The sequence below is a fragment of the Nematostella vectensis genome, chromosome 11 (assembly GCF_932526225.1).
Source record: "Nematostella vectensis chromosome 11, jaNemVect1.1, whole genome shotgun sequence".
In the NCBI taxonomy this organism is placed as follows: Eukaryota; Metazoa; Cnidaria; class Anthozoa; order Actiniaria; family Edwardsiidae; genus Nematostella; species Nematostella vectensis.
Window position 1 is genome coordinate 15,115,251 of NC_064044.1, and position 14,405 is coordinate 15,129,655.

The window sequence follows — 14,405 nt, forward strand, 5'->3', positions numbered from 1 at the left end:
CAATAATCAAAACTTTATCTAATTATAAAAGTAAGACCTTCTAGATTTAAAAAAATGCATTTTTTCCCATACCGGGAGTCGAACCCGGGCAGTCTGGGTGAAAACCAGAAATCCTAACCGCTAGACCATATGGGATATCTGCTCACCTAAGGAAATGTTTTCTTGATTAAATACAGCGCGAAGAATAGTATTAAGATACGATGATGTTTTCTCCATAAATTTATCAAGCTCATATTTGTACCATTCTTTACAAATATGTCTGCCGTGTCTTGACTGTGAAAGATGTCCAGTTAACAAAAATGGTTTAAAAAATGCCGAAACCCGGGATTTTTCAGAGTTTCTACAAACTCTCCGGATTGAAGTAGGGACCTTCAGATCTTCAGTCTGACGCTCTCCCAACTGAGCTATTTCGGCACGTTTATGTCCAGACTTAGTCTGCTCGGGCTTAAATATGATGAATTTTGAATGAAAAAATAAAAAGTGCCAAAAAGGCAACCAAAGAAGGACTGCTCTTCCTCGCCATTGTTTTTGCGCAATAATCAAAACTTTATCTAATTATAAAAGTAAGACCTTCTAGATTTAAAAAAATGCATTTTTTCCCATACCGGGAGTCGAACCCGGGCCGTCTGGGTGAAAACCAGAAATCCTAACCGCTAGACCATATGGGATATCTGCTCACCTTAGGAAATGTTTTCTTGATTAAATACAGCGCGAAGAATAGTATTAAGATACGATGATGTTTTCTCCATAAATTTATCAAGCTCATATTTGTACCATTCTTTACAAACATGTCTGTTGTGTCTTGACTGTAAAAGAGCTCCAGTTAACAAAAATGGTTTAAAAAATGCCGAAACAGGGGATTTTTCAGAGTTCCTACAAACTCTCCGGATTGAACCAGAGACCTTCAGATCTTCAGTCTGACGCTCTCCCAACTGAGCTATTTCGGCACGTTCATGTCCAGACTTAGTCTGCTCGGGCTTAAATATGATGAATTTTGAATGAAGAAATAAAAAGTGCGCAAAATGGCAACCAAAGAAGGACTGCTCTTCTTCGCCATTGTTTATGCGCAATAATCAAAACTTTTTCTAATTATAAAAGTAAGACCTTCTAGATTTAAAAAAATGCATTTTTTCCCATACCAGGAGTCGAACCCGGGCCGTCTGGGTGAAAACCAGAAATCCTAACCGCTAGACCATATGGGATATCTGCTCACCTTAGGAAATGTTTTCTTGATTAAATACAGCGCGAAGAATATTATTAAGATACGATGATGTTTTCTCCATAAATTTATCAAGCTCATATTTGTACCATTCTTTACAAACATGTCTGCCGTGTCTTGACTGTGAAAGAGCTCCAGCTAACAAAAATGGTTTAAAAAATGCCGAAACAGGGGATTTTTCAGAGTTTCTTCAAACTCTCCGGATTGAACCAGAGACCTTTAGATCTTCAGTCTGACGCTCTCCCAACTGAGCTATTTCGACACGTTCATGTCCAGACTTCGTCTGCTCGGGCTTAAATATGATGAATTTTGTATGAAAAAATAACAAGTGCACAAAATGTCAAACAAAGAAGGACTGCTCTTCTTCGCCATTGTTTTTGCGCAATAATCAAAACTTTATCTAATTATAAAAGTAAGACCTTGTAGATTTAAAAAAATGCATTTTTCACATACCGGGAGTAGAACGCGGGACGTCTGGGTGAAAACCAGAAATGCTAACCGCTAGACCATATGGGATACCTGCTCACCTTAGGAAATGTTTTCTTGATTAAATACAGCGCGAAGAATAGTATTATGATACGATGATGTTTTGTCCATAAATTTATCAAGCTCATATTTGTGCCATTCTTTACAAACATGTCTGCCGTGTCTTGACTGTGAAAGAGCTCCAGTTAACAAAAATGGTTTAAAAAAATGCCGAAACCCGGGATTTTTCAGAGTTCCTACAAACTCTCAGGATTGAACCAGGGACCTTCAGATCTTCAGTCTGACGCACTCCCAACTGAGCTATTTCGGCACGTTCATGTCCAGCCTAAGTCTGCTAAGGCTTAAATATGATGAATTTTGAATGAAGAAATAAAAAGTGCGCAAAATGGCAACCAAAGAAGGACTTCTCTTCTTCGACATTGTTTTTGCACAATAATCAAAACTTTATCTAATTATAAAAGAAAGACCTTCTAGATTTAAAAAAATGCATTTTTTCCCATACCGGGAGTCGAACCCGGGCCGACTGGGTGAAAACCAGAAATCCTAACCTCTAGATCATATGGGATACCTGCTCACCTTAGGAAATGTTTTCTTTATTAAATACAGCGCGAAGAATAGTATTATGATACGATGATGTTTTCTCCATAAATTTATCAAGCTCATATTTGTGCCATTTTTTACAAACATGTCTGCCGTGTCTTGACTGTGAAAGAGCTCCAGTTAACAAAAATGGTTTAAAAAAATGCCGAAACCCGGGATTTTTCAGAGTTTCTACAAACTCTCCGGATTGAAACAGGGACCTTCAGATCTTCAGTCTGACGCTCTCCCAACTGAGCTATTTCGGCACGTTCATTTCCAGACTTAGTCTTCTCGGGCTTAAATATGATGAATTTTGAATGAAAAAATAAAAAGTGCCAAAATGGCAATCAAAGAAGGACTGCTCTTCCTCGGCATTGTTTTCTGCGCAATAATCAAAACTTTATCTAATTATAAAAGTAAGACCTTCTAGATTTAAAAAAATGCATTTTTTCCCATACCGGGAGTCGAACCCGGGCAGTCTGGGTGAAAACCAGAAATCCTAACCGCTAGACCATATGGGATATCTGCTCACCTTAGGAAATGTTTTCTTGATTAAATACAGCGCGAAGAATAGTATTAAGGTACGATGATGTTTTCTCCATAAATTTATCAAGCTCATATTTGTACCATTCTTTACAAACATGTCTGCCGTGTCTTGACTTTGAAAGAGCTCCAGTTAACAAAAATGGTTTAAAAAATGTAGAAATCCGGGAATTTTCAGAGTTCCTACAAACTCTCCGGATTGAACCATGGACCTTCAGATCTTCAGTCTGACGCTCTCCCAACTGAGCTATTTCGGCACGTTTATGTCCAGACTTAGTCTGCTCGGTCTTAAATATGATGAATTTTGAATGAAAAAATAAAAAGTGCCAAAAAGGCAACCAAAGAAGGACTGCTCTTCCTCGCCATTCTTTTTGCGCAATAATCAAAACTTTATCTAATTATAAAAGTAAGACCTTCTAGATTTAAAAAAATGCATTTTTTCCCATACCGTGAGTCGAACCCGGGCCGTCTGGGTGAAAACCAGAAATCCTAACCGCTAGACCATATGGGATATCTGCTCACTTTAGGAAATGTTTTCTTGATTAAATACAGGGCGAAGAATAGTATTAAGGTACGATGATGTTTTCTACATAAATTTATCAAGCTCATATTTGTACCATTCTTTACAAACATGTCTGTTGTGTCTTGACTGTGAAAGAGCTCCAGTTAACAAAAATGGTTTAAAAAATGCCGAAACCCGGGATTTTTCAGAGTTCCTACAAACTCTCCGGATTGAACCAGGGACCTTCAGATCTTCAGTCTGACGCTCTCCCAACTGAGCTATTTCGGCACGTTCATGTCCAGACTTAGTCTGCTCGAGCTTAAATATGATGAATTTTGAATGAAGAAATAAAAAGTGCGCAAAATGGCAACCAAAGAAGGACTGCTCTTCTTCGCCATTGTTTTTGCGCAATAATCAAAACTTTATCTAATTATAAAAGTAAGACCTTCTAGATTTAAAAAAATGCATTTTTTCCCATATCGGGAGTCGAACCCGGGCCGTCTGGGTGAAAACCAGAAATCCTAACCGCTAGACCATATGGGATATCTGCTCACCTTAGGAAATGTTTTCTTGATTAAATACAGCGCGAAGAATAGTATTAAGATACGATGATGTTTTCTCCATAAATTTATCAAGCTCATATTTGTACCATTCTTTACAAACATGTCTGCCGTGTCTTGACTGTGAAAGAGCTCCAGTTAACAAAAATGGTTTAAAAAATGCCAAAACCCGGGATTTTTCAGAGTTCCTACAAACTCTCCGGATTGAACCAGGGACCTTTAGATCTTCAGTCTGACGCTCTCCCAACTGAGCTATTTCGGCACGTTCATGTCCAGACTTAGTCTGCTCGGGCTTAAATATGATGAATTTTGAATGAAGAAATAAAAAGTGCGCAGAATGGCAACCAAAGAAGGACTGCTCTTCTTCGCCATTGTTTTTGCGCAATAATCAAGACTTTATCTAATTATAAAAGTAAGACCTTCTAGATTTAAAAAAATGCATTTTTTCCCATACCGGGAGTCGAACCCGGGCCGTCTGGGTGAAAACCAGAAATCCTAACCGCTAGACCATATGGGATATCTGCTCACCTAAGGAAATGTTTTCTTGATTAAATACAGCGCGAAGAATAGTATTAAGATACGATGATGTTTTCTCCATAAATTTATCAAGCTCATATTTGTACCATTCTTTACAAACATGTCTGCCGTGTCTTGACTGTGAAAGAGCTCCAGTTAACAAAAATGGTTTAAAAAATGCCAAAACAGGGGATTTTTCAGAGTTCCTACAAACTCTCCGGATTGAACCAGAGACCTTCAGATCTTCAGTCTGACGCTCTCCCAACTGAGCTATTTCGGCACGTTCATGTCCAGACTTCGTCGGCTCGGGCTTAATTATGATGAATTTTGTATGAAAAAATAACAAGTGCGCAAAATTTCAAACAAAGAAGGACTGCTCTTCTTCGCCATTGTTTTTGCGCAATAATCAAAACTTTATCTAATTATAAAAGTAAGACCTTCTAGATTTAAAAAAATGCATTTTTCCCATACCGGGAGTAGAACCTGGTACGTCTGGGTTAAAACCAGAAATCCTAACCGCTAGACCATATGGGATACCTGCTCACCTTAGGAAATGTTTTCTTGATTAAATACAGCGCGAAGAATAGTATTATGATACGATGATGTTTTCTCCATAAATTTATCAAGCTCATATTTGTACCATTCTTTACAAATATGTCTGCCGTGTCTTGACTGTGAAAGATGTCCAGTTAACAAAAATGGTTTAAAAAATGCCGAAACCCGCGAATTTTTCAGAGTTTCTAAAAACTCTCCGGATTGAACTAGGGACCTTCAGATCTTCAGTCTGACGCTCTCCCAACTGAGCTATTTCGGCACGTTTATGTCCAGACTTAGTCTGCTCGGGCTTAAATATGATGAATTTTGAATGAAAAAATAAAAAGTGCCAAAAAGGCAACCAAAGAAGGACTGCTCTTCCTCGCCATTGTTTTTGCGCAATAATCAAAACTTTATCTAATTATAAAAGTAAGACCTTCTAGATTTAAAAAAATGCATTTTTTCCCATACCGGGAGTCGAACCCGGGCCGTCTGGGTGAAAACCAGAAATCCTAACCGCTAGACCATATGGGATATCTGCTCACCTTAGGAAATGTTTTCTTGATTAAATACAGCGCGAAGAATAGTATTAAGATACGATGATGTTTTCTCCATAAATTTATCAAGCTCATATTTGTACCATTCTTTACAAACATGTCTGTTGTGTCTTGACTGTGAAAGAGCTCCAGTTAACAAAAATGGTTTAAAAAAATGCCGAAACCCGGGATTTTTCAGAGTTCCTACAAACTCTCCGGATTGAACCAGGGACATTCAGATCTTCAGTCTGACGCTCTCCCAACTGAGCTATTTCAGCAAGTTCATGTCCAGACTTAGTCTGCTCGGGCTTCAATATGATGAATTTTGAATGAAGAAATAAAAAGTGCGCAAAATGGCAACCAAAGAAGGACTGCTCTTCTTCGCCATTGTTTATGCGCAATAATCAAAACTTTTTCTAATTATAAAAGTAAGACCTTCTAGATTTAAAAAAATGCATTTTTTCCCATACCGGGAGTCGAACCCGGGCAGTCTGGGTGAAAACCAGAAATCCTAACCGCTAGACCATATGGGATACCTGCTCACCTTAGGAAATGTTTTCTTGATTAAATACAGCGCGAAGAATAGTATTATGATACGATGATGTTTTGTCCATAAATTTATCAAGCTCATATTTGTGCCATTCTTTACAAACATGTCTGACGTGTCTTGACTGTGAAAGAGGTCCAGTTAACAAAAATGGTTTAAAAAAATGCCGAAACCCGGGATTTTTCAGAGTTTCTACAAACTCTCAGGATTGAACCAGGGACCTTCAGATCTTCAGTCTGACGCTCTCCCAACTGAACTATTTCGGCACGTTCATTTCCAGACTTAGTCTTCTCGGGCTTAAATATGATGAATTTTGAATGAAAAAATAAAAAGTGCCAAAATGGCAATCAAAGAAGGACTGCTCTTCCTCGGCATTGTTTTCTGCGCAATAATCAAAACTTTATCTAATTATAAAAGTAAGACCTTCTAGATTTAAAAAAATGCATTTTTTCCCATACCGGGAGTCGAACCCGGGCCGTCTGGGTGAAAACCAGAAATCCTAACCGCTAGACCATATGGGATATCTGCTCACCTTAGGAAATGTTTTCTTGATTAAATACAGCGCGAAGAATAGTATTAAGGTACGATGATGTTTTCTCCATAAATTTATCAAGCTCATATTTGTACCATTCTTTACAAACATGTCTGCCGTGTCTTGACTGTGAAAGAGCTCCAGTTAACAAAAATGGTTTAAAAAATGCAGAAATCCGGGAATTTTCAGAGTTCCTACAAACTCTCCGGATTGAACCAGGGACCTTCAGATCTTCAGTCTGACGCTCTCCCAACTGAGCTATTTCGGCACGTTCATGTCCAGACTTAGTCTGCTCGGGCTTAAATATGATGAATTTTGAATGAAGAAATAAAAAGTGCGCAAAATGGCAACCAAAGAAGGACTGCTCTTCTTCGCCATTGTTTTTGCGCAATAATCAAAACTTTATCTAATTATAAAAGTAAGACCTTCTAGATTTAAAAAAAGCATTTTTTCTCATACCGGGAGTCGAACCCGGGCCGTCTGGGTGAAAACCAGAAATCCTAACCGCTAGACCATATGGGATATCTGCTCACCTTAGGAAATGTTTTCTTGATTAAATACAGCGCGAATAATAGTATAAAGATACGATGATGTTTTCTCCATGAATTTATCAAGCTCATATTTGTACCATTCTTTACAAACATGTCTGCCGTGTCTTGACTGTGAAAGAGCTCCAGTTAACAAAAATGGTTTAAAAAATGCCGAAACAGGGGATTTTTCAGAGTTCCTACAAACTCTCCGGATTGAACCAGAGACCTTCAGATCTTCAGTCTGACGCTCTCCCAACTGAGCTATTTCGGCACGTTCATGTCCAGACTTAGTCTGCTCGGGCTTAAATATGATGAATTTTGAATGAAGAAATAAAAAGTGCGCAAAATGGCAACCAAAGAAGGACTGCTCTTCCTCGCCATTGTTTTTGCGCAATAATCAAAACTTTATCTAATTATAAAAGTAAGACCTTCTAGATTTAAAAAAATGCATTTTTTCCCATACCGGGAGTCGAACCCGGGCCGTCTGGGTGAAAACCAGAAATCCTAACCGCTAGACCATATGGGATATCTGCTCACCTTAGGAAATGTTTTCTTGATTAAATACAGCGCGAAGAATAGTATTGAGGTACGATGATGTTTTCTCCATAAATTTATCAAGCTCATATTTGTACCATTCTTTACAAACATGTCTGCCGTGTCTTGACTGTGAAAGAGCTCCAGTTAACAAAAATGGTTTAAAAAATGCCGAAACCCGGGATTTTTCGGAGTTCCTACAAACTCTCAGGATTGAACCAGGGACCTTCAGATCTTCAGTCTGACGCTCTCCCAACTGAGCTATTTCGGCACGTTCATGTCCAGACTTAGTCTGCTCGGGCTTAAATATGATGAATTTTGAATGAAGAAATAAAAAGTGCGCAAAATGTCAACCAAAGAAGGACTGCTCTTCTTCGCCATTGTTTTTGCGCAATAGTCAAAACTTTATCTAATTATAAAAGTTAGACCTTCTAGATTTAAAAAAATCCATTTTTCCCATACCGGGAGTAGAACCCGGGACGTCTGGGTGAAAACCAGAAATCCTAACCGCTAGACCATATATGATATCTGCTCAACTTAGGAAATGTTTTCTTGATTAAATACAGCGCGAGGAATAGTATTGAGGTACGATGATGTTTTCTCCATAAATTTATCAAGCTCATATTTGTACCATTCTTTACAAACATGTCTGCCGTGTCTTGACTGTGAAAGAGCTCCAGTTAACAAAAATGGTTTAAAAAATGCCGAAACAGGGGATTTTTCAGAGTTCCTACAAACTCTCCAGATTGAACCAGAGACCTTCAGATCTTCAGTCTGACGCTCTCCCAACTAAGCTATTTCGGCACGTTCATGTCCAGACTTCGTCTGCTCGGGCTTAAATATGATAAATTTTGTATGAAAAAATAACAAGTGCGCAAAATGTCAAACAAAGAAGGACTGCTCTTCTTCGCCATTGTTTTTGCGCAATAATCAAAACTTTATCTAATTATAAAAATTAGACCTTCTAGATTTAAAAAAATGCATTTTTCCCATACCGGGAGTAGAACCCGGGACGTCTGGGTGAAAACCAGAAATCCTAACCGCTAGACCATATGGGATATCTGCTCACCTTAGGAAATGTTTTCTTGATTAAATACAGCGCGAAGAATAGTATTAAGGTACGATGATGTTTTCTCCATAAATTTATCAAGCTCATATTTGTACCATTCTTTACAAACATGTCTGTTGTGTCTTAACTGTGAAAGAGCTCCAGTTAACAAAAATGGTTTAAAAAATGCCGAAACCCGGGATTTTTCAGAGTTCCTACAAACTCTCCGGATTGAACCAGGGACCTTCAGATCTTCAGTCTGACGCTCTCCCAACTGAGCTATTTCGGCACGTTCATGTCCAGACTTCGTCTGCTCGGGCTTAAATATGATGAATTTTGTATGAAAAAATAAAAAGTGCGCAAAATGTCAAACAAAGAAGGACTGCTATTCTTCGCCATTGATTTTGCGCAATAATCAAAACTTTATCTAATTATAAAAGTAAGACCTTCTAGATTTAAAAAAATGCATTTTTTCCCATACCGGGAGTCGAACCCGGGCAGTCTGGGTGAAAACCAGAAATCCTAACCGCTAGACCATATGGGATATCTGCTCACCTTAGGAAATGTTTTCTTGATTAAATACAGCGCGAAGAATAGTATTATGATACGATGATGTTTTCTCCATAAATTTATCAAGCTCATATTTGTACCATTCTTTACAAACATGTCTGTTGTGTCTTGACTGTGAAAGAGCTCCAGTTAACAAAAATGGTTTAAAAAAATGCCGAAACCCGGGATTTTTCAGAGTTCCTACAAACTCTCCGGATTGAACCAGGGACATTCAGATCTTCAGTCTGACGCTCTCCCAACTGAGCTATTTCAGCAAGTTCATGTCCAGACTTAGTCTGCTCGGGCTTAAATATGATGAATTTTGAATGAAGAAATAAAAAGTGCGCAAAATGGCAACCAAAGAAGGACTGCTCTTCTTCGCCATTGTTTTTGCGCAATAATCAAAACTTTATCTAATTATAAAAGTAAGACCTTCTAGATTTAAAAAAATGCATTTTTTCTCATACCGGGAGTCGAACCCGGGCCGTCTGGGTGAAAACCAGAAATCCTAACCGCTAGACCATATGGGATATCTGCTCACCTTAGGAAATGTTTTCTTGATTAAATACAGCGCGAATAATAGTATAAAGATACGATGATGTTTTCTCCATGAATTTATCAAGCTCATATTTGTACCATTCTTTACAAACATGTCTGCCGTGTCTTGACTGTGAAAGAGCTCCAGTTAACAAAAATGGTTTAAAAAATGCCGAAACAGGGGATTTTTCAGAGTTCCTACAAACTCTCCGGATTGAACCAGAGACCTTCAGATCTTCAGTCTGACGCTCTCCCAACTGAGCTATTTCGGCACGTTCATGTCCAGACTTAGTCTGCTCGGGCTTAAATATGATGAATTTTGAATGAAGAAATAAAAAGTGCGCAAAATGGCAACCAAAGAAGGACTGCTCTTCCTCGCCATTGTTTTTGCGCAATAATCAAAACTTTATCTAATTATAAAAGTAAGACCTTCTAGATTTAAAAAAATGCATTTTTTCCCATACCGGGAGTCGAACCCGGGCCGTCTGGGTGAAAACCAGAAATCCTAACCGCTAGACCATATGGGATATCTGCTCACCTTAGGAAATGTTTTCTTGATTAAATACAGCGCGAAGAATAGTATTGAGGTACGATGATGTTTTCTCCATAAATTTATCAAGCTCATATTTGTACCATTCTTTACAAACATGTCTGCCGTGTCTTGACTGTGAAAGAGCTCCAGTTAACAAAAATGGTTTAAAAAATGCCGAAACAGGGGATTTTTCAGAGTTCCTACAAACTCTCCAGATTGAACCAGAGACCTTCAGATCTTCAGTCTGACGCTCTCCCAACTAAGCTATTTCGGCACGTTCATGTCCAGACTTCGTCTGCTCGGGCTTAAATATGATAAATTTTGTATGAAAAAATAACAAGTGCGCAAAATGTCAAACAAAGAAGGACTGCTCTTCTTCGCCATTGTTTTTGCGCAATAATCAAAACTTTATCTAATTATAAAAGTTAGACCTTCTAGATTTAAAAAAATGCATTTTTCCCATACCGGGAGTAGAACCCGGGACGTCTGGGTGAAAACCAGAAATCCTAACCGCTAGACCATATGGGATATCTGCTCACCTTAGGAAATGTTTTCTTGATTAAATACAGCGCGAAGAATAGTATTAAGGTACGATGATGTTTTCTCCATAAATTTATCAAGCTCATATTTGTACCATTCTTTACAAACATGTCTGTTGTGTCTTGACTGTGAAAGAGCTCCAGTTAACAAAAATGGTTTAAAAAATGCCGAAACCCGGGATTTTTCAGAGTTCCTACAAACTCTCCGGATTGAACCAGGGACCTTCAGATCTTCAGTCTGACGCTCTCCCAACTGAGCTATTTCGGCACGTTCATGTCCAGACTTCGTCTGCTCGGGCTTAAATATGATGAATTTTGTATGAAAAAATAAAAAGTGCGCAAAATGTCAAACAAAGAAGGACTGCTATACTTCGCCATTGATTTTGCGCAATAATCAAAACTTTATCTAATTATAAAAGTAAGACCTTCTAGATTTAAAAAAATGCATTTTTTCCCATACCGGGAGTCGAACCCGGGCAGTCTGGGTGAAAACCAGAAATCCTAACCGCTAGACCATATGGGATATCTGCTCACCTTAGGAAATGTTTTCTTGATTAAATACAGCGCGAAGAATAGTATTATGATACGATGATGTTTTCTCCATAAATTTATCAAGCTCATATTTGTACCATTCTTTACAAACATGTCTGTTGTGTCTTGACTGTGAAAGAGCTCCAGTTAACAAAAATGGTTTAAAAAAATGCCGAAACCCGGGATTTTTCAGAGTTTCTACAAACTCTCCGGATTGAAACAGGGACATTCAGATCTTCAGTCTGACGCTCTCCCAACTGAGCTATTTCAGCAAGTTCATGTCCAGACTTAGTCTGCTCGGGCTTAAATATGATGAATTTTGAATGAAGAAATAAAAAGTGCGCAAAATGGCAACCAAAGAAGGACTGCTCTTCCTCGGCATTGTTTTCTGCGCAATAATCAAAACTTTTTCTAATTATAAAAGTAAGACCTTCTAGATTTAAAAAAATGCATTTTTTCCCATAGCGGGAGTCGAACCCGGGCCGTCTGGGTGAAAACCAGAAATCCTAACCGCTAGACCATATGGGATATCTGCTCACCTTAGGAAATGTTTTCTTGATTAAATACAGCGCGAAGAATAGTATTAAGGTACGATGATGTTTTCTCCATAAATTTATCAAGCTCATATTTGTACCATTCTTTACAAACATGTCTGCCGTGTCTCGACTGTGAAAGAGCTCCAGTTAACAAAAATGGTTTGAAAAATGCAGAAATCCGGGAATTTTCAGAGTTCCTACAAACTCTCCGGATTGAACCAGGGACCTTCAGATCTTCAGTCTGACGCTCTCCCAACTGAGCTATTTCGGCACGTTCATGTCCAGACTTAGTCTGCTCGGGCTTAAATATGATGAATTTTGAATGAAGAAATAAAAAGTGCGCAAAATGGCAACCAAAGAAGGACTGCTCTTCTTCGCCATTGTTTTTGCGCAATAATCAAAACTTTATCTAATTATAAAAGTAAGACCTTCTAGATTTAAAAAATGCATTTTTTCTCATACCGGGAGTCGAACCCGGGCCGTCTGGGTGAAAACCAGAAATCCTAACCGCTAGACCATATGGGATATCTGCTCACCTTAGGAAATGTTTTCTTGATTAAATACAGCGCGAATAATAGTATAAAGATACGATGATGTTTTCTCCATAAATTTATCAAGCTCATATTTGTACCATTCTTTACAAACATGTCTGCCGTGTCTTGACTGTGAAAGAGCTCCAGTTAACAAAAATGGTTTCAAAAATGCCGAAACAGGGGATTTTTCAGAGTTCCTACAAACTCTCCGGATTGAACCAGAGACCTTCAGATCTTCAGTCTGACGCTCTCCCAACTGAGCTATTTCGGCACGTTCATGTCCAGACTTAGTCTGCTCGGGCTTAAAAATGATGAATTTTGAATGAAGAAATAAAAAGTGCGCAAAATGGCAACCAAAGAAGGACTGCTCTTCCTCGCCATTGTTTTTGCGCAATAATCAAAACTTTATCTAATTATAAAAGTAAGACCTTCTAGATTTAAAAAAATGCATTTTTTCCCATACCGGGAGTCGAACCCGGGCCGTCTGGGTGAAAACCAGAAATCCTAACCGCTAGACCATATGGGATATCTGCTCACCTTAGGAAATGTTTTCTTGATAAAATACAGCGCGAAGAATAGTATTGAGGTACGATGATGTTTTCTCCATAAATTTATCAAGCTCATATTTGTACCATTCTTTACAAACATGTCTGCCGTGTCTTGACTGTGAAAGAGCTCCAGTTAACAAAAATGGTTTAAAAAATGCCGAAACCCGGGATTTTTCGGAGTTCCTACAAACTCTCCGGATTGAACCAGGGACCTTCAGATCTTCAGTCTGACGCTCTCCCAACTGAGCTATTTCGGCACGTTCATGTCCAGACTTAGTCTGCTCGGGCTTAAATATGATGAATTTTGAATGAAGAAATAAAAAGTGCGCAAAATGTCAACCAAAGAAGGACTGCTCTTCTTCGCCATTGTTTTTGCGCAATAGTCAAAACTTTATCTAATTATAAAAGTTAGACCTTCTAGATTTAAAAAAATGCATTTTTCCCATACCGGGAGTAGAACCCGGGACGTCTGGGTGAAAACCAGAAATCCTAACCGCTAGACCATATGGGATATCTGCTCACCTTAGGAAATGTTTTCTTGATTAAATACAGCGCGAGGAATAGTATTGAGGTACGATGATGTTTTCTCCATAAATTTATCAAGCTCATATTTGTACCATTCTTTACAAACATGTCTGCCGTGTCTTGACTGTGAAAGAGCTCCAGTTAACAAAAATGGTTTAAAAAATGCCGAAACAGGGGATTTTTCAGAGTTCCTACAAACTCTCCGGATTGAACCAGAGACCTTTAGATCTTCAGTCTGACGCTCTCCCAACTGAGCTATTTCGGCACGTTCATGTCCAGACTTAGTCTGCTCGGGCTTAAATATGATGAATTTTGAATGAAGAAATAAAAAGTGCGCAAAATGGCAACCAAAGAAGGACTGCTCTTCCTCGCCATTGTTTTTGCGCAATAATCAAAACTTTATCTAATTATAAAAGTAAGACCTTCTAGATTTAAAAAAATGCATTTTTTCCCATACCGGGAGTCGAACCCGGGCCGTCTGGGTTAAAACCAGAAATCCTAACCGCTAGACCATATGGGATATCTGCTCACCTTAGGAAATGTTTTCTTGATTAAATACAGCGCGAAGAATAGTATTGAGGTACGATGATGTTTTCTCCATAAATTTATCAAGCTCATATTTGTACCATTCTTTACAAACATGTCTGCCGTGTCTTGACTGTGAAAGAGCTCCAGTTAACAAAAATGGTTTAAAAAATGCCGAAACCCGGGATTTTTCGGAGTTCCTACAAACTCTCCGGATTGAACCAGGGACCTTCAGATCTTCAGTCTGACGCTCTCCCAACTGAGCTATTTCGGCACGTTCATGTCCAGACTTAGTCTGCTCGGGCTTAAATATGATGAATTTTGAATGAAGAAATAAAAAGTGCGCAAAATGTCAACCAAAGAAGGACTGCTGTTCTTCGCCAT

At 38.6% G+C, this 14,405-nt stretch overlaps 33 non-coding genes across 33 annotated transcripts; all 33 read right to left on the bottom strand.

The window, feature by feature from the left end:
• Nucleotides 1–63: 63 nt before the first annotated feature.
• Trnae-uuc lies at nucleotides 64–135 on the bottom strand. The gene has a single exon. It is a non-coding gene; the product is annotated as a tRNA-Glu (tRNA).
• A 461-nt stretch (nucleotides 136–596) lies between these two features.
• Nucleotides 597–668, bottom strand: Trnae-uuc. Its single transcript has one exon. It is a non-coding gene; the product is annotated as a tRNA-Glu (tRNA).
• A 462-nt stretch (nucleotides 669–1,130) lies between these two features.
• Nucleotides 1,131–1,202, bottom strand: Trnae-uuc. Its single transcript has one exon. It is a non-coding gene; the product is annotated as a tRNA-Glu (tRNA).
• A 711-nt stretch (nucleotides 1,203–1,913) lies between these two features.
• Nucleotides 1,914–2,015, bottom strand: Trnaf-gaa. The gene has a single exon. It is a non-coding gene; the product is annotated as a tRNA-Phe (tRNA).
• Nucleotides 2,016–2,198: 183 nt separating this feature from the next.
• Trnae-uuc lies at nucleotides 2,199–2,270 on the bottom strand. Its single transcript has one exon. It is a non-coding gene; the product is annotated as a tRNA-Glu (tRNA).
• Nucleotides 2,271–2,448: 178 nt separating this feature from the next.
• Trnaf-gaa lies at nucleotides 2,449–2,550 on the bottom strand. The gene has a single exon. It is a non-coding gene; the product is annotated as a tRNA-Phe (tRNA).
• A 183-nt stretch (nucleotides 2,551–2,733) lies between these two features.
• Trnae-uuc lies at nucleotides 2,734–2,805 on the bottom strand. Its single transcript has one exon. It is a non-coding gene; the product is annotated as a tRNA-Glu (tRNA).
• A 461-nt stretch (nucleotides 2,806–3,266) lies between these two features.
• On the bottom strand, nucleotides 3,267–3,338 carry Trnae-uuc. The gene has a single exon. It is a non-coding gene; the product is annotated as a tRNA-Glu (tRNA).
• Nucleotides 3,339–3,515: 177 nt separating this feature from the next.
• Nucleotides 3,516–3,617, bottom strand: Trnaf-gaa. The gene has a single exon. It is a non-coding gene; the product is annotated as a tRNA-Phe (tRNA).
• A 183-nt stretch (nucleotides 3,618–3,800) lies between these two features.
• Nucleotides 3,801–3,872, bottom strand: Trnae-uuc. Its single transcript has one exon. It is a non-coding gene; the product is annotated as a tRNA-Glu (tRNA).
• Nucleotides 3,873–4,049: 177 nt separating this feature from the next.
• On the bottom strand, nucleotides 4,050–4,151 carry Trnaf-gaa. Its single transcript has one exon. It is a non-coding gene; the product is annotated as a tRNA-Phe (tRNA).
• A 183-nt stretch (nucleotides 4,152–4,334) lies between these two features.
• Trnae-uuc lies at nucleotides 4,335–4,406 on the bottom strand. The gene has a single exon. It is a non-coding gene; the product is annotated as a tRNA-Glu (tRNA).
• A 995-nt stretch (nucleotides 4,407–5,401) lies between these two features.
• Trnae-uuc lies at nucleotides 5,402–5,473 on the bottom strand. The gene has a single exon. It is a non-coding gene; the product is annotated as a tRNA-Glu (tRNA).
• Nucleotides 5,474–5,651: 178 nt separating this feature from the next.
• Nucleotides 5,652–5,753, bottom strand: Trnaf-gaa. The gene has a single exon. It is a non-coding gene; the product is annotated as a tRNA-Phe (tRNA).
• A 183-nt stretch (nucleotides 5,754–5,936) lies between these two features.
• Nucleotides 5,937–6,008, bottom strand: Trnae-uuc. The gene has a single exon. It is a non-coding gene; the product is annotated as a tRNA-Glu (tRNA).
• Nucleotides 6,009–6,471: 463 nt separating this feature from the next.
• Nucleotides 6,472–6,543, bottom strand: Trnae-uuc. Its single transcript has one exon. It is a non-coding gene; the product is annotated as a tRNA-Glu (tRNA).
• Nucleotides 6,544–7,004: 461 nt separating this feature from the next.
• Trnae-uuc lies at nucleotides 7,005–7,076 on the bottom strand. Its single transcript has one exon. It is a non-coding gene; the product is annotated as a tRNA-Glu (tRNA).
• Nucleotides 7,077–7,538: 462 nt separating this feature from the next.
• Trnae-uuc lies at nucleotides 7,539–7,610 on the bottom strand. Its single transcript has one exon. It is a non-coding gene; the product is annotated as a tRNA-Glu (tRNA).
• A 994-nt stretch (nucleotides 7,611–8,604) lies between these two features.
• On the bottom strand, nucleotides 8,605–8,676 carry Trnae-uuc. Its single transcript has one exon. It is a non-coding gene; the product is annotated as a tRNA-Glu (tRNA).
• Nucleotides 8,677–8,853: 177 nt separating this feature from the next.
• Nucleotides 8,854–8,955, bottom strand: Trnaf-gaa. Its single transcript has one exon. It is a non-coding gene; the product is annotated as a tRNA-Phe (tRNA).
• A 183-nt stretch (nucleotides 8,956–9,138) lies between these two features.
• Nucleotides 9,139–9,210, bottom strand: Trnae-uuc. Its single transcript has one exon. It is a non-coding gene; the product is annotated as a tRNA-Glu (tRNA).
• A 178-nt stretch (nucleotides 9,211–9,388) lies between these two features.
• Trnaf-gaa lies at nucleotides 9,389–9,490 on the bottom strand. The gene has a single exon. It is a non-coding gene; the product is annotated as a tRNA-Phe (tRNA).
• Nucleotides 9,491–9,673: 183 nt separating this feature from the next.
• Trnae-uuc lies at nucleotides 9,674–9,745 on the bottom strand. Its single transcript has one exon. It is a non-coding gene; the product is annotated as a tRNA-Glu (tRNA).
• A 462-nt stretch (nucleotides 9,746–10,207) lies between these two features.
• On the bottom strand, nucleotides 10,208–10,279 carry Trnae-uuc. The gene has a single exon. It is a non-coding gene; the product is annotated as a tRNA-Glu (tRNA).
• Nucleotides 10,280–10,740: 461 nt separating this feature from the next.
• On the bottom strand, nucleotides 10,741–10,812 carry Trnae-uuc. Its single transcript has one exon. It is a non-coding gene; the product is annotated as a tRNA-Glu (tRNA).
• Nucleotides 10,813–10,989: 177 nt separating this feature from the next.
• Nucleotides 10,990–11,091, bottom strand: Trnaf-gaa. Its single transcript has one exon. It is a non-coding gene; the product is annotated as a tRNA-Phe (tRNA).
• A 183-nt stretch (nucleotides 11,092–11,274) lies between these two features.
• Nucleotides 11,275–11,346, bottom strand: Trnae-uuc. Its single transcript has one exon. It is a non-coding gene; the product is annotated as a tRNA-Glu (tRNA).
• A 464-nt stretch (nucleotides 11,347–11,810) lies between these two features.
• Trnae-uuc lies at nucleotides 11,811–11,882 on the bottom strand. The gene has a single exon. It is a non-coding gene; the product is annotated as a tRNA-Glu (tRNA).
• Nucleotides 11,883–12,343: 461 nt separating this feature from the next.
• Nucleotides 12,344–12,415, bottom strand: Trnae-uuc. The gene has a single exon. It is a non-coding gene; the product is annotated as a tRNA-Glu (tRNA).
• A 462-nt stretch (nucleotides 12,416–12,877) lies between these two features.
• On the bottom strand, nucleotides 12,878–12,949 carry Trnae-uuc. Its single transcript has one exon. It is a non-coding gene; the product is annotated as a tRNA-Glu (tRNA).
• Nucleotides 12,950–13,126: 177 nt separating this feature from the next.
• Nucleotides 13,127–13,228, bottom strand: Trnaf-gaa. The gene has a single exon. It is a non-coding gene; the product is annotated as a tRNA-Phe (tRNA).
• Nucleotides 13,229–13,410: 182 nt separating this feature from the next.
• Nucleotides 13,411–13,482, bottom strand: Trnae-uuc. The gene has a single exon. It is a non-coding gene; the product is annotated as a tRNA-Glu (tRNA).
• Nucleotides 13,483–14,193: 711 nt separating this feature from the next.
• On the bottom strand, nucleotides 14,194–14,295 carry Trnaf-gaa. Its single transcript has one exon. It is a non-coding gene; the product is annotated as a tRNA-Phe (tRNA).
• Nucleotides 14,296–14,405: the final 110 nt, after the last annotated feature.